The following is a 16,249-nucleotide window of genomic DNA, read 5'->3' on the forward strand; positions in this document are numbered from 1 at the left end:
TTAAATTCTTTGTCTTTCCTCCGACCATCACTGCCTAGCCTATTGAACTTGCTTTCATCGCTAAAAATCACTTTCGACCAATATGAAGAATCATGATCTCCATTGCATCTGACGAAGTCCAGACAGCGCTTTCTGTTCTTTACAGAAATCATTGGCTTGCGTCATGCAACATATCCTCGAAAATTAAATTCCTTTAATCTGTTCTTGACACTTTTTAATAAGATTGCACTGTTGTTGGATTTGGAGAGCCGTTTCGAATCTGTTTCTTAGGCTACGGATCTTGATAGCTTTGTCTTCCCTGTTAGAAGTAACTTTAGTACGACCAGATTTAGGGGTATCATGAACACTGCCGGTGTTTTGGTGCTTTTGCATAGTCTTTCGTGCCGTTTTCTCATCATATTTCAATCTGTGGCCGATTTCTCGATTGGATAAACCAGAAATTTTTTAATGAGCTCCTGATAATCACTAAGAGAACTCGTGGCATATAGACTAAATGTTATGCTGTATAACCCAGGACAACAACAATTATGATTAGAGATGCTTTGTTGCCTGTTGGTGGATATTTTAAACTGATTTTAAGGCGATAATTTAAGCTGGTTTTAAGCGAATTTGTTGCTGCGGACTTTCTTTTTGGCTCCTGAATTTGAAGTTATTTTTTTTAAATTGACGTGAACACTAGAATATTTCAATTAAAAGTCAAATATGAACAGATAAAATTATAGAGGATTAAAAGGCGAATCAAATGAGGTATAGTTTTTTTTAAACAGTTACATTAAATTGAGCTTAAATTTGCAGTTTTTGAAAAAATTACAAATGCGGACTTTTTTTTTGCCGATACTGTATATACACTTGTAGCCGAATTGAATATTGAAATGCTCATATCTTTGGTTCTATGAGACGAAACTACATGAAAATTTGCAAGCTTTTCGAAGACGGTTAAAATCTTATGACAATTGGTAAAAAAAAGAACTTGTATTTTCAAACCAAAAAAATATGCTCAAATTTGCCAGCATTTGTATATATATAGTGTCCTAGCAGGCCAGCAGTAGTATTCCTGTTTGTTTCTCTTGCGATCCGTTTTTTTCCATTCGGCGGGCCAATGTTCAAACGCTCTGTTCGAGTATAAAAAAAAATTGCCATAGTTGCGAACGTTTTTGATTTCCATAAGTCATCTTCAGGCGATTGATTAATTTAAAAATTCCGTTTTGTGAATTTATTGAAAAAGTCGATTAAAATCGTGTAAAATCGTTAAAAACACTTGAGCGTACCCCCCTCATATTGAGTCTGATTGATGGTCAGTTTGTTTATGCGAATGTGTAGCGCTTCTATGATTGAGAGGCGCAGGTTACAATTTGAGACGGAAAAAATGGTGGTGTTTTTCATCAATATGTTTCAAAATTCGTTTTTGAGGGTGCCATGTGCTACGAGGTGTTGGTACATGGAGCTGTGAGGGGGAAGATAGGTGACATGTAAACCGGCGAGATATACTGGTTCTCGTAATGCCAATGTACAAGTTGTTTATATATATATATATATATATATATATATATATATATACATATGTGTGTGTGTGTGTGTGTGTGTGTGTGTGTGTGTGTGTGTGTGTGTGTGCTTCTTAACAGTTGAGCACTATCTGTTGAAATGTCGGTCATCTGGCCTGCGTGCAAGATCGCAACATTTAGTTGCTCGATCACTGTAGACCGTTTTCGTATATCATTTATGCTTTCATAAATGTTTGATTTCACTTGAAAATTGTTGTGATTGACGGTGGCCCTGTGGCTTGTTCATTGCTAATGGAAACAGAGATAGCTTCGTTGCGGGGTTCGAATTCCACGACCAGCGGCAATCGTAACTTCCCGCGCTGATGATTCCGGAACAATTAGACCTAGTATTTGTAAGTATTAAAAATAAATATCAACATTTTTTATACATAAATGTGTTATGCTTAATCAATTATCAGTGCAGAAATTGATAATTCCTGGTAGTCGGAAAATTTAAGCATAGTCAAGAAAGCTAGCATTGACTTTGCAGGCTAGCGTCTTTCTCTTAGTCCATCGAAAACTAATACGTAAACAGAAGGAAATTAAGTGCTTATGAATGCCATGTCGGCGGATGTTTAACGTAGACAGTCGGAAAGAGTATTCAACGACGTTTTTGCTAAACCAAATTTTATAATTCCCCAAATAGGGCTCAACTATATCAAACACACACGTACGGACACACACACACACACACACACACACACACACACACATATATATATATATATATATATATCTTTCTTTTCAAGGGAAATAAGGTAAAAAAAACGATAAAAGTGCTCGATATGTTAATAGAGCGGTATATAATTTTTTATTTTTTTAATTTATTATGGGCTCAATAAAAAATTTAAAAATTATATATATATATATATATATAATATATATATATAATATATATATATATATATATATATATATATATATATATATATTATATATATATTATATTATATTCTTTCTCTTCTCTGAGTTATTCTTTTTTCCGATTTTTCTGGATATCTTTTCCATTCGCCGAGCGGTCTTTTTTACTTCAGCTGGCGTGTTGTTTGCCCCTTCGAAGAATGTCTCCGAACCCACTATGAAAACTCATACAATGCAGACATAAGCTAGACAACAACAACACTCTCCCGACGACTAACCTATCATTTAGCTGACAATAGTGCCATAAAACAACACCTAACATTCCATGAAAAAAACCTACAGTCGTCCGACATTAGAAATATCTTAACTAACAATACGAAAATTTGATACCGTAACAATTGCACACGACGACTAAAATTACTAGAAGCCATACTTATCAAAAAAACTACAGCCCATTTTTAACCGGGTCTCATTTAACACAGGGACAAATATACTAACAGTATTTAATAACTAACAAGAAACTAAATAAATAAACTATAAAATAAGAAAATCGAAATTAAAAATATAAAAAATACGCCCCTAACCATCCTACACTCATCTTTATAAACAATAAAAAAAAATAAAAATTTATAAATACACCAAGCCTCAGAGAAAAAGAAAAACAAAACGATAACAACAATCGCTCCTGATGATAATCGGACGTACCGATAGAAAGCGCTTGAGAAGAATGTGGCTGAACAACATTTTATACGTTACGCAAGTTGAAATAAAAAAGACTGCTCGGCAAATGGAAAAGATATCCAGAAAATCGGAAAAAAGAATAACTCTGTCGTGTTCAATCAACCGTGCGTGAATAAGGACTTGCTGCCAAAATATACACACATATATATATATATATATATATATATATATATGTGTGTGTGTGTGTGTGTGTGTGTGTGTGTGTGTGTGTGTGTGTGTGTGTGTGTGCTAGATATCTGTAATTTTCTTATCCATAGATAGAGAGCGAGGGAAGAGAGAGAGAGAGAGGGAGAGAGAAAGAGAGGGAGAGAGAGAGAGGGAGAGAGAGAGAGAGAGAATTTGTCATCTTTTCTTAACGATTAGTTTTATCTTCTTATCGGCTAGTTTTGTTTATTTTCTTATGAACACACACACACATATGTATATATATATATATATATATATATATATATATATATATATATATATATATATATATAGAGAGAGAGAGAGAGAGAGAGAGAGAGAGAGAGAGAAATAATGATGTTTTCTTTTTCTTATCGAATATTTTTTATCTTCTTTTCTTTTTGATATATAGAGAGAAAAATTAGAGAGATAGACAGACAGACAGACAGAGAAACAGATAGGGAGTATTGTCTTCTTTTTATTAGTTTTGTGTTCTTATAAAGTGAAAGAGGGAGGTGGGTGTTTTCTTTTTCTTACTGATTAGTTTCGTTTCAATGATTTCAAGTAAAAAAAAATAGGAATTAAATTTGCGAATCGATAGTGAGAAAGCGTAACTTGATAGTTTGAAGTAAAACGAAAGTCATTTTTTTTTTATTGAAATTAAAAGAAAACTTATTTTCTCGTATGTTCATCTCATTTAAAAAACGCCATTTTATTGCCTCATGTTGTCTTATGTTTTCTCCCCTCCACCACTTCTTCTAATCTGTCGGACTGACTTCAGAACGTTTTCACATTTAAAATGCCACAAGACAGATTTCTTTGCGCACCATGCCCACCCAACCTCCCTGTAATCCTTCTCTACCCTCTAGTTGGGATCCTTAAGCTAGATTGTTATTCATGATACGATGATGACCTGCTGAATCTAAAATCCAATCAAATTCCAATCTTAACAGATTTTTTTTAATATATGATTATTCTGAAGGCCCTTACTTCTTTCTCACACTTTTATGCTAGAACATGACCTAACCCCTGCGACCTCTCGTGTCACTCAATTCACGCAGGTGCATCCATGAATTTTAACATACATTCATCTCGAAAGTTTTGACGACACAATTTGTAGGTAAACTCTCTTAAGTAATAGAAAAAATTGTTTCAACTGACAAATTTGAAAGTTTAAATCAACAAAATGTCTTTGGACTAATGCATATGATACGTAAGAACAAATATTAGAAAGATTTTCCTGGATTCTTTGTTGAACTATTGATATCATTTTGAATATCATTTTCACAGCATTACGGTCGATATAACCTCCGAGCTTCTTCAGATGTATCTTGTCGAACTCGGTAATCTTTCTGTCAAACTCGGGAATCTGGCGAAATTACAAACAGAACCTTTTATTTAATCCATGGGGTAGTATGCTCTCAGACATAACTGCGTAGAGGTCCTGAGTAATTCGCAACTGAATTTGGACTGTCGCCCGCACTGAAGATTGAATCTTCAACTATCAGAAAAGTGTAACTTTACAACTGAATTTTACCAAGTATTTTATCTTACGCTACGTCGCTACGGACCTTTGTGAAAATAACACTCAACATGGGTGCAATTGTCTGAAGTAAGGAATATTCAATCCTCATCTCAAAAATTCAGAAACGTAAAATATCCCTGGATGAAGCAAATGAACATTTTATATTATCTCCTCGTTAAAGTTCTGGATTTTTTAAAGTTAAGGGCTGATTGTTTATATTGCTTATATTGTCGGACTATTGTTCCCATTCTAAGATTCGTTTCGGTTGGATTGTACTTAAACCTTCATCAGACATGCCGGTTATTGTTTTGAAAAGAAAGGTGAAAAGATTCTGAGAACACAGTAATTTTGTTATAACTTTTGTTTTACTGAACGAAAATTGAATTTTTTTTTTTTTTTTTTTTCAAAATATAACTAAGAACTGTAAAAATTGTTTGAAATTTGGTTGCAAAATGGGGGAGCGGTGAAACTTTAAAGCAGTTCTAAATGAGTAAAACACAACCATATATTCAAACACGGTAGTGTTTGAATGATATATATATAATCTTAAAGAGAAGCTTAATATGCAGGCTGGAACGATAAAATTGTCGCCCTAGAAAAGACGATTTCATTTTCGTTTGATGAAAACTGGTTTTCTTTTTTTGTTGCGAACCGTTTACAAGTTGGCCAGTTGTGTAGTGATTAGGCCAAGAACGATAGGAGTCTTCCATCATGTCTGGAAGTGACACAATGTTCAACAAGCGGAGATGCGCCGCTGAACAACTCATGCTCTTTACCAATCCAAGTTATGACAACACGACTATTGATAGCACCCTCAAAATGCATCGATAGATTGCCTTGAATGACAGGAACGTGCCCAGGGTGATGAAAACAAAGTTGCCGGCCACGATTATGGCCTTTGGTGGTATTTTTTAAGTGAAGACGACGTCATGCCACTTAACATCTTCGAAGTCGGCTTGAAAGTCAGCACCAAAGTGTACCTAAATGTTCTGAAGAGTGTGGTGATCCCCTGGTGTAATCAGGTGGCCGCTGGCAGACCTTGGGTGTAGCAGTAGGACTCGGCGCCGGCCTCCAAGTCAAAAGAGACCCAGGTTTGGCTTCAGAAGGAGTGCTACGACTTTGTACCCTTCTCACGCTTAACTTCTTCGTTTGATCGTACGTCAGGAACATCACCAACATGAAGCCAGCCTGATCGCCGCCATCCGCTGAGTATTCTCCCGCCGGCGCCTGTGAAAAAGGCATGCTTCCAGATCCGGACCCGTATCCGGTGATTGAGGCTGAAGGCGGTTACACTGAATATATGACAGCTCTCCTACATAATCAAGTTATATTAATTGTTTTTGTTTTTAATAAAACTTTAAAACTATAGCTGTAATGTTGTTTTTTGGGATGCGACAATTTTATCATTGCACTCTGTACATTTCAAGTTGAATAATCATTTTCTAATATAAATTCGATGTGAAATAACAGAATGGTTTCTCAATTTTGAAACGGGAAAATTGGAGTGGTGGCATTTCTCTTTTTAATCAGCAAGGGTTTTTTTCTACTTTGAATATAAATGATAATGGATGTACTTTTTAAAAAGAAGTTAATGTTTTTACATTTTTTTTTTTTTAGCGGAGATGGGAAGGGTATCGACCAGTTGACAAAAAACACGAAGGAAAATTCTCGTGTTTTAATGAGTAAATCTGACGATAAAGACCGTTAACGAACTTCATCGAAAAATTTTTACATTACGAACCGAGCTATTTTTTTTTTTTCATTTTTACTCTAAACTAAGCATAACCTAAACCTGCACTAACATAAAACTGACATAACTTAAAATTAACCCTAACTAACACTAAACTAAATTTATGTTTAGTTTACAAAATCGATTTAGTTCCGACTATATTCTGTAGAAGCATCGAATAAAATAAAAGTTCTCCCACCTAATTGACACAGTGATCTCCCACTCTAAAGTCTAAAATATTTTACAATAAAGTCTTTTTTATTCCCCCTCTGGCAACGCAAGGGCACGAATCATTTTTTTTACTAGTATATATATATATATATATATATATATATATATTCAGTAAGATGATTAAAAATTAAAAATATATATATATATATATATATATATATATATATATATATATATATAGATGTTGTTTGTTTTTGTTTTTGCGATACGTTTTGAATGAATTCAATTATTTACGAAAGTGCATTTTTACCTAAATGCGAGTTGGGAATAATTTTCCCTTTAACCAATTTGGTACCCCCACATGGGGAGCGGTATATATATTATTTTTAAAATATAATTATCCACTGACACACACACACACACACACACACACACACACACACACACACACACACACACACACATATATATATAATGCTGTTTGTGTGATATGGGATAGAATATATATGTGCATATACGCATACATATATACGAATGATATACATACATAAATGTGTGTGTGTGTGTGATGTAATGTGTGTGTGATGTGATGTGATGTGTGTGTGTGTGTGTGTGTGTGTGTGTGTGTCTTTAGAAATGTTTATTGAGGTATGGTGGGGTCGGAGTAAGGTATGGTTGTGTGGCTTTATGTACCGTTATAAGTTCTTCACGGTGGTGTAACGTTAGACCACAAGCCGTAAATGTTAACACATAACTGAACTTCTTGTTCTTCTCCTTCTCTTCATCTTCATCCTCCTTCCATCTGAACAAGCCACAGTTAGAAAAAGACCAAAAAATCTAAAGAAAATAAAATAATTTTAAAGCAAAAAAAAAAAAAAAGAAAGAAAAAGAAAAGCATACATTGACCTTGATCCAGTAATATTTTTTAACTGTGTGTAAAATGGATTTTATTTATATTCGCCCGTCCCGTCGTTGCTATCCCTTCCCTTCCTTTCTTCAATTGGTACCCCTTTACTCCCGTTCTGGTGTCACCACAATCACCCTTCTCTGTTTACACACCTCTAAAATAAAATAAAAAAATATACATACACACATATATGAAAATATGTACACACACAGAGGCATATATATATATATATATATATATATATATATATATATATATATATATATATATATATATATATATATATATATAAACTAAGTTTTTGGAATGGGTGTGTGAAGAGGGGATCTACAGCCCGTCGAACGGGCTGAGGTAAGGATGATACGGTCGCTTACGAGGAAGGGGGACTGGCTGGGAAGTGTTGTTTCTTTTTTTTCTTCTTCTTCTTCTGTCTTTCTTTAGAGCCCCACTCTCTTTTCGGTTACCCTCCTCCTCCGGCCTTCTTCTTATTTTTTTCTTCTCTTATTATAATAAACAGAACAAGCCTGGCCTCATTTACCGGACATGTGCGCTAGCAACTGTTAAAGCGGACAGCGACTCTGTCGGCTAAACAGTAATTTTACAGTTGGTGTCGGTAGGGGCGGCGTCGACGGCAACGGCCACGGCGCTGGTCAATTCCAAGGCAATTTAGTATCGCGTCTCTTCGTTTGCTGTTGGTGTTTTCCTTCTTGCGTTTTTTGCAATTCGGCGTAAGTTAATTTTTTTTTTTTTTTTTTTTTTGCATTTATATTTGTTTTTCGATCTAATATTTAGAAAAAAATCTTTGTGCACTCTTGTGTACCGATGTCAGTACTTCTCCATGGTGGCTGGCTTAATTGCCGAGGCTTAACTAAACGCAGTCCGCTTTTTCTTTTCTTTTTTTTCTTTTTTTTTTTCTCAAAATTAGAAAGAATGCTTTGAAAGTTCGAAATATCACGAAGTAATTCAGCCTTTTATTTTTCCCGACTATTACCAAAAATTTTAAATAGTTAACTTATTTACGAAGAAATTGAAATGCACTGTTTTGGATTTAATTTCGTCCTCGAGTAGCCTCTGGGCCTTGATAAGTGGTGAATGATGCTTATGTAAAAAAAACTTTCGCTTATCACTATGCAATTTATTGAAGACGCAACCCATCAACGTGTGCACATGTACCGCAGCAACGCATATATATGTGGGGGGGGTATGTATTTACATATATGTGCAAATATATACACATATATTAGCATATATTTATGCAAACATACACATACGCATAGAAGTGTGCACATATACCGCAACCCATTTATGTGTGTGCATGCATGTGTGTGCATATCTATTTACATATATGTGCATATATGCATTCATATATATGTGCATACATATACGTGCATATACATATATACATATTTATGCAAATATATACACACACATATATATATGCATGTATTTATACAAACATACACACATTTTAGTAATTGTAGGAGCAACTGGGCTCATAAAAAAGAATCTTAAATCAAAGCATACGTGGAAAATATACTCGGTGAATCAAGTGCAAGCGAGATGCAAACATTTGCATATAAACAGACGGTTAGAATCTTAAAAAGAATATATGAGATAGGGGTGAAATGACTTATATTCGGTGAAATGCTCTATCTCCAGTTTAAACAAAATAAGAAATTTTTAAAAATGCATATACATATATATATACATATACCTATATGTATAGATACATACATACATACATACATACACATATATGCATCTTTATGCATATATATATATATATATATATATATATATATATATATATATATATATAGAGAGAGAGAGAGAGAGAGAGAGAGAGAGAGAGATTGGAATCTTAAGAATATCTCCATTATTCCAGTAAGTATAGAAGCTCATTAAAGAATTTCAAAAACTACCTGGCAAATGTACTCGATGAACCAAATGTATTAGAGATACAGTTGCACTTAAAGAACCGCTTAGAATCTTTAAAATATCTCTCTTCATCAAATCTCCACACTAACGTAATGTACTTGCAATAACCCTTATCCCTGAGTGGCTTCCGGGCCTTGATAAGTGGTGATCACTGTGTAAAAAAAAAAAAAAAAATCTCTCGGTTGTATATCTTAGCTAGCAAATGAATTGCTAGGAGTCTCCATCCCCAGCTAGAATAAAATGATAAGATTTTTTTTTTTAAAGAGATACCACACGCGCTCGCTCGTGTATGTGCGGGTGTGTGTGTGTGCGCGCGCGCGCACGCGCGTGTGTGTGTGTGTGTGTGAGTAGATTCACGTATATGCCAACCTGCTTACATCAGCATACGCACAAAGGATACACCTTTGCTTATAAACTAGGCTATTTATTGCTCTGACAGCGAGGTGTAAACGCTAAATTCATATTTAAAATAGAAAAACAATAACTTTCTAATATACTGATCATGTGCATGCAATCGTTGTCCTACGGTTAATTAACATATTTAATTGCAAAACGACATCCCATTAATAAGGTAATCGTTTTTATTTTCATTTTATTATCACGCGCGCTTTTATTCGCATTCATAGCGGATAGAAAATTAGCATATTAAGTGAATAAAGGTTTAACATTTTGCTGTTAAAAGAGCCTTTCCTGTCCTTTCCGGTCAATTTGCTTTTGACGGTTGCGATTTTTTGTTTCTTTCGTTTTCCCGGGCAATGCCGGGGAGCGAGACACTTTAGTATTCTTTAACAAGAAAGAAAGAAAGAAAGAAAGAAAGAAAGAAAATAAAACGAGAGCAACGAATGCGTATTAATCGAAAAAAAAAAAAAAGCACCAAAAAAAAAATCTGCTGCGTCGTTGCACATTTGTTTACTTTTGGCCTTCGGGACAAGATCAAAGTGTAGTATCTGTTCTTCAGATGCCGCACTTCTATTTCTTGTTCTCTTTCGGTGGAGGAGAAATCCCTCACGACTGAGACAATTTTTATTTTTGTACCTTTTCTCCACGCTAAAAAACGACCCTGGTGTCTAACTCCGTCCCGTGGGGAGGCATAGTAAATAGGTACAATGACGACGTCGTTATGCCATGGTGCATTGCATTACATTGAGTCTGTTGTGATGCATTTTTACACCGCTGACACTAAGTTGCATGAGAGTGCATTTTATGAAAGTGCAATTCGTTAAGATGCAGTCCATACATGGTGCTTGAATGCATTTGTGTGTTAAACTATTCATTTATAAATGTACTTTCTTTTTCAACTATGCGTAAAAATGGGTGCTGTGTTCTCTTTTTCTCCTATGTGTGTGTGTGTGTTTGTGTGTGTGTGCGCACGCGTGTATGCGTGTGCGTGTGTGCGTGCGTGTATGTATATATACATATGCATATATATATGTATATATACATACGCACATACATGTATATATACATATATATCTAGGGTGTCCAAAAAGTGACTGAAGGATTTTTTTTTTCAACTTAAATAGATTCTTTATTTTTGATGATATCTTTCTGCATCTTTAAAACAACCTAAGACATTGGAAATTGTTTTTAAATAAAATTCAAAATTCAAACAATCTTTACTTTTGAAAAATAATGTTTTTTTAAAATGTTGCCCATTTTCAGCTTCGCTTATTTGTTCTCTTTCCAAAACTTTTATTCATGACAGATTGCAGAATCTCTGGATTGCTATTTAACTCCCTTATTTCGTTCCAGATGTTTTTCTTCAATTCTTGCAGAGTTTGGAGTTTGTTGGCAGATACTCTTTCTTTAATATATCCCCACAAGAAAAAGTCAGTGCTAGTCAAATCTGGTGAACGTGCTGGCCATTTGATATTGCCATAGCTCGACATAACGAGAGACTCTTTAAGTCAAAACAATTGACCCCTGACTTTGGTAAAACAATTTCACAACTTGCGTTCGTTGTTCAATGCTATACTTTCCAAAATTTATTATTTTGACCGAAGTTAACGCTTTACACAGCCTAACATCACAGGTGAATTTGAGAAGTTTTATTAAAACGCAGGCCCAACACATAAAACTAAAAGTACGGTTCTTTGATATGACAGGGACGCGTTCGAAATGAATGTTTCTGTGTTGCACCATGAAACTTAATTTTTTCATTTTAAACTTAAATTGAAGTCATTATCACTGTGCAAGCGCATATAAAATCAAGTAGGTTCTTCCATATGACAGGGACGCGTTCGAAATGATGTTTCTGTTTAGAGCACAACTGAAGCATGATACTTGAATTTTGCATTTTTCACTTTAAGCCCTCAGATGCATAAAATAATAATTTTATAAAATCAACAGTAGGTTCTCTACAGTGCAATGTGGACTAAGCCATTACGGAGTAACATGTTAAGCTTCCTCACGGTGCACCGCGATGAGTCCCCAACTAGTGCAGGCAATCGATCGATTTGCTTGAAAAAGTGCGATTTCCCCGACTTCAATGGCAATAAAAATATGGAAGTGTGAAACATTTACTAATCATCATTCAATTCCGGACAACTTCGGGTCACTCTGTTGGTATATATATATATATATATATATATATATATATATATATATATATATATATATATATATTGGTGGTGTCCCAATAAAATGTATACACTCTTTAAATTATCTCAACTTGCTACATGAATACGCTTATGCCACGCTCCCAAGAGATATTTAGGAATAAAGAATGGCACTTCCAGCATGATGGAGCACTTCCCCACCATCATCAGGACGTAAGAGCCTATGTTGATACGTCACCTGCAAAACAGATAGTTAGAACGAAGAGGAAGTATAGAGTACTGTCCACGATCACTGAATTATGGATTTTGGAGTACAATGCTACAATGAATGAGTTGAAAGCAACCATTGTCAACATACCATTTAAACTGATCATGGCCAATAATTTGAACACTGGTTTCTATATTTGTTCACAGTATTTTGATGTATGAAACTTTTCTTTCTTATAATAAATGTTGGTTTTATGGTCATTTAAAGAGGGAATGCATTTTATTGGAACACCCTATATATATATATATATATATATATATATATATATATATATATATATATATATATAGTAGTCATCCACATACAGTACTGTTTCGTTGTATCACAACTCATCAGTGAGGCTAGACTAGTACCTCTCACAAGCCGAGGATTGAACCTAGGACCTTCGCGTTGATAGTCGACGGCTCTACCCATCGACCCACGCAAATAACTATTTCAAACAAACATTTGTCCACCACTTTTATAGTGCTCAAACCGTTTTGTTTACAAACAGCGAGCACCATAAAATCAGTACTTTATAAATATATTTTCAATGTTACCTAAAACGATAAAGATATGCTTAATATTGATGACAGATCAATATTATTGTTAAGTAAAAACAACAAAAAAAAAGTTCAATATAAAGTTACACACTTTATCAATCCATTATTATATCTTCTGAGAGTGCAACAAAGCCGATTATAGACACATTGCAATTATAATGTATTAGAATCTAATTAATGTAACAGATTTTTATATAAAAAGGATTTTGGATGTCTTAGGAGAATATTTCTAAATTTCATCAACTTTTTCCAGATTTACAATTCAGGTCAAAGTTTATTTGATTACTAAGTAACTAATTTTACTTTCTGATGAGAAAAAAATGTCTATTTTTAAATAAAAACATCAAATATTATGGGTAACCGAAGAGCAGCCATTTTGTCCGCCATTTTGAAAACAATCTCAAGAGAGAATGGGAGATAACTCAACAATAATCTTGCTATATTTATGTTGTAATGCCTACAACTTCCAATTAATTGGTTATAAATAGTCTTCTTTATAAAACTAATTGACCAATTTTTCGAATCTGATATTTTCGTTTCGTCACGGCTACGTACATCATACTAATTTTTCTTTCTTTTTTTCTTTTTTTTTTTTTTGTTATAATTTAGGAGGAATTCTGGATAAGAACCTGATTTTTCCCCCCAAATAAATGCATTAATTAATTAAAAGAAAAGATGAGGTAATATTTATGGCGTAATTTTGTCCGTGTCGAATCTCGTAGCTAAAAATATGTTGGCATTTCTGTGCGTATGATAATTTTAACTGCGAATTAAATATACCGTCTAAAAGGAAAGTTGCTTAGTTTAAAAGCGCGTCATTTTGTGTCGTAAGCTTTCAATATTTGTCCGCGGTGCGCACCAAGCAATTGTCGTGCGCATGCGCGCTCAAGCAAAAGCGTGAGTGTTTACGGACCGTTAAACTCAACTCGCCGTTTGACGACTCATCAACATCATAAGCACGTCAACAAGCAAGTACTTTTACAATAAATTTATTTCCTCCGGTACTAAGATTTTGTTGCATGAGATTTCAAATCTCTTTGTGTGTGTGTGTGTGTGTGTGTGTGTGTGTGTGTGTGTGCGTGTGTGTGCGTGTGTGTGTGTGTGTGTGTGCGCGCGCACGCACGCGCGTGTGTTTTCGTTTCCTATAGACTCGGAAACGGCTGGGCTGATTTTTTTTTTTATAATTTTACATAGAGGTACTTGATGTGTCTGAGAGTGTTCTTACGTAGGTCTTGTGTCGGAATTCGTCTGATAAGTATCGTAAATCGATAATCGAAAAAAAAAAATCCGATTAAAGGAGGAAGTCCGATTTTGACCAAAGTTAACACTTTTATACAACCTTACATCGCAAGTGCATTTGAGAAGTTTTATCACCGCACAAGCAGAAAGACCCAGCACATAAAACTAACTTTAGATTCTTTTATAAGACAGGATCGCGTCCGAAATGAATGTTTCTGTTCAGAGCACAATTCAACCATGATATTTGACTTTTGCATTTTAAACTTTAAGTTAATCAATTATTTACAGATAATTTTATAAAATCAACAGTAGATTCTCTACAGTGCAATAAAGATTACGATGTCTTGTGGACTAAGTCACTGCAGGAAGGCATGTGAAGCTTCCTCTCGATACAGTCTAGGGGGTGGGGGATAGATTAGGCAATCAATGGATTTGATTTTTAAAAAATGGTCGATTTCACCGATTTCGATGACAATATGGGAGGGTTGAACATTTGTTGGTCCCCATTCAATCCCGGACAACGTTCTGTTTCCATGATAGTGTGTATATAAGAGAGAGGATAATTCAAAGTTAAATGCAACTTTATTACATCCTCAGATCAATAAGGAGAAAGGAAAAAGAACTTCTTGAGGCCATGACATTTTGAAGCCAAAGCAGAAGAGGAAAAACGGTCAGGTCTATAAAAACACTAGCTAAAGGACATTAGACATTATATATAGGGTCTCCGTCAACACAACAGAGTTGCTCGGAAATCAACACATATGATTTGTTTATGGTAGTGAAGGCTTTGTACAGAACCAACGGTGTGTCAATGTGATTATAGCATATATATATATATATATATATATATATATATATATATATATGTGTGTGTGTGTGTGTGTGTGTGTGTGTATGTGTGCGTGTGTGTGCGCGTGTGTGTGCGTGTGTGTGTCACAACCTGTAACTGTAGAAACAAAAACATATGTCCTTTACAGGGTAACTGTAAAAGTAAACGCGTAGTTTAAAACTGTACAGTAACAAAAATCCCAAATGTAAATTCTAATCATAGCAATCATATGAATCCTTTGACACAGACTAACACCAACACACAGTTAACAAATAACAGAATCCCCATTAACTCATCAAACGATTTAGTACAACTAAACCTCTTGCATAACAATATCACTATTAATGAAACTGAATATAACTATTACAACTCTATTAAACAAAATGCAATATATTTCGGATCTACTTAGAATCTCCACACATAAACACTCTTTCAAAAAAAGATCCTTAAGAAACCAAACAACATTAACAAAATATATTTGGCATCTCAAGGATATGAATATCCCTTTTAACATAAAATGGAAAATACTAGGCTCTTTTAAGACATATAAACCTGGTGATAAATTCTGCAATTTTCGTAGATTTGAATCTCTGGCTATATTTACATTCAATGAAATAAGTCAACATGTTTAAACAGAAAAGATGAAATATTATCAGGATACATACATAGGCGATGGATGAAATTTTCCAGATTAAAACCGCTATAAAGAAATATTATTAATCTGATCGTTAATGTTTTTAATTATTAATATTATTATTATTATTATTATTATTATTATTATTATTATTATTATTATTATTATTATTATTAATATAATATAATAATATAATTAGTATTATTTTACTTATTTGCTATTATTATTATTATTATTATTATTATTATTATTATTATTATTATATTTTTATTATCATAACTATTACCATCACAATAACTAAATAATTTATCCCTAAAATAAGTACAAATATATTTAAAGTTACCCCTCTTAGATTATTAAAAGTTTTTTTTTTTTTTTTTTTTTTAATTGATTTGAATTTTACAAATCAACGTCCAATTGTAACACAGGTTAACCTTCCATTAAGTCAGCGTTTTTTAAATCTAAAATAAACAAAAGATAACTATTTCAACCAACACGGAAGCATGCACACAAAATTTACTGAAGAACTTTAAACAAATTTCCTAATGAAACTTAATATGATATTTAATGAATTTACTTTTCTAATTTTTTCTATTTTAAG

General features: G+C 33.8%; 1 protein-coding gene across 2 annotated transcripts in view; it reads left to right on the plus strand.

Annotated features, from left to right (window-relative positions):
* The window catches only part of LOC145241540 (monocarboxylate transporter 12-like), a 196,361-nt gene that overhangs the window by 83,080 nt on the left and 97,032 nt on the right, over positions 1 to 16,249 (plus strand). Inside the window, exon 1 of one of the 2 annotated variants that reach the window (XM_080104598.1) lies at positions 8,184 to 8,368. The exons of the other annotated variant lie outside the window; for it this stretch is intronic. The gene's annotated coding sequence lies outside the window, so the exon portion shown is untranslated. Of the gene's footprint in view, positions 1 to 8,183; positions 8,369 to 16,249 lie in introns of those variants that run through there. 2 annotated transcript variants of the gene reach the window in all.

Source organism: Euprymna scolopes, chromosome 20 (assembly GCF_053919585.1).
Source record: "Euprymna scolopes isolate OS-2025 chromosome 20, ASM5391958v1, whole genome shotgun sequence".
In the NCBI taxonomy this organism is placed as follows: Eukaryota; Metazoa; Mollusca; class Cephalopoda; order Sepiida; family Sepiolidae; genus Euprymna; species Euprymna scolopes.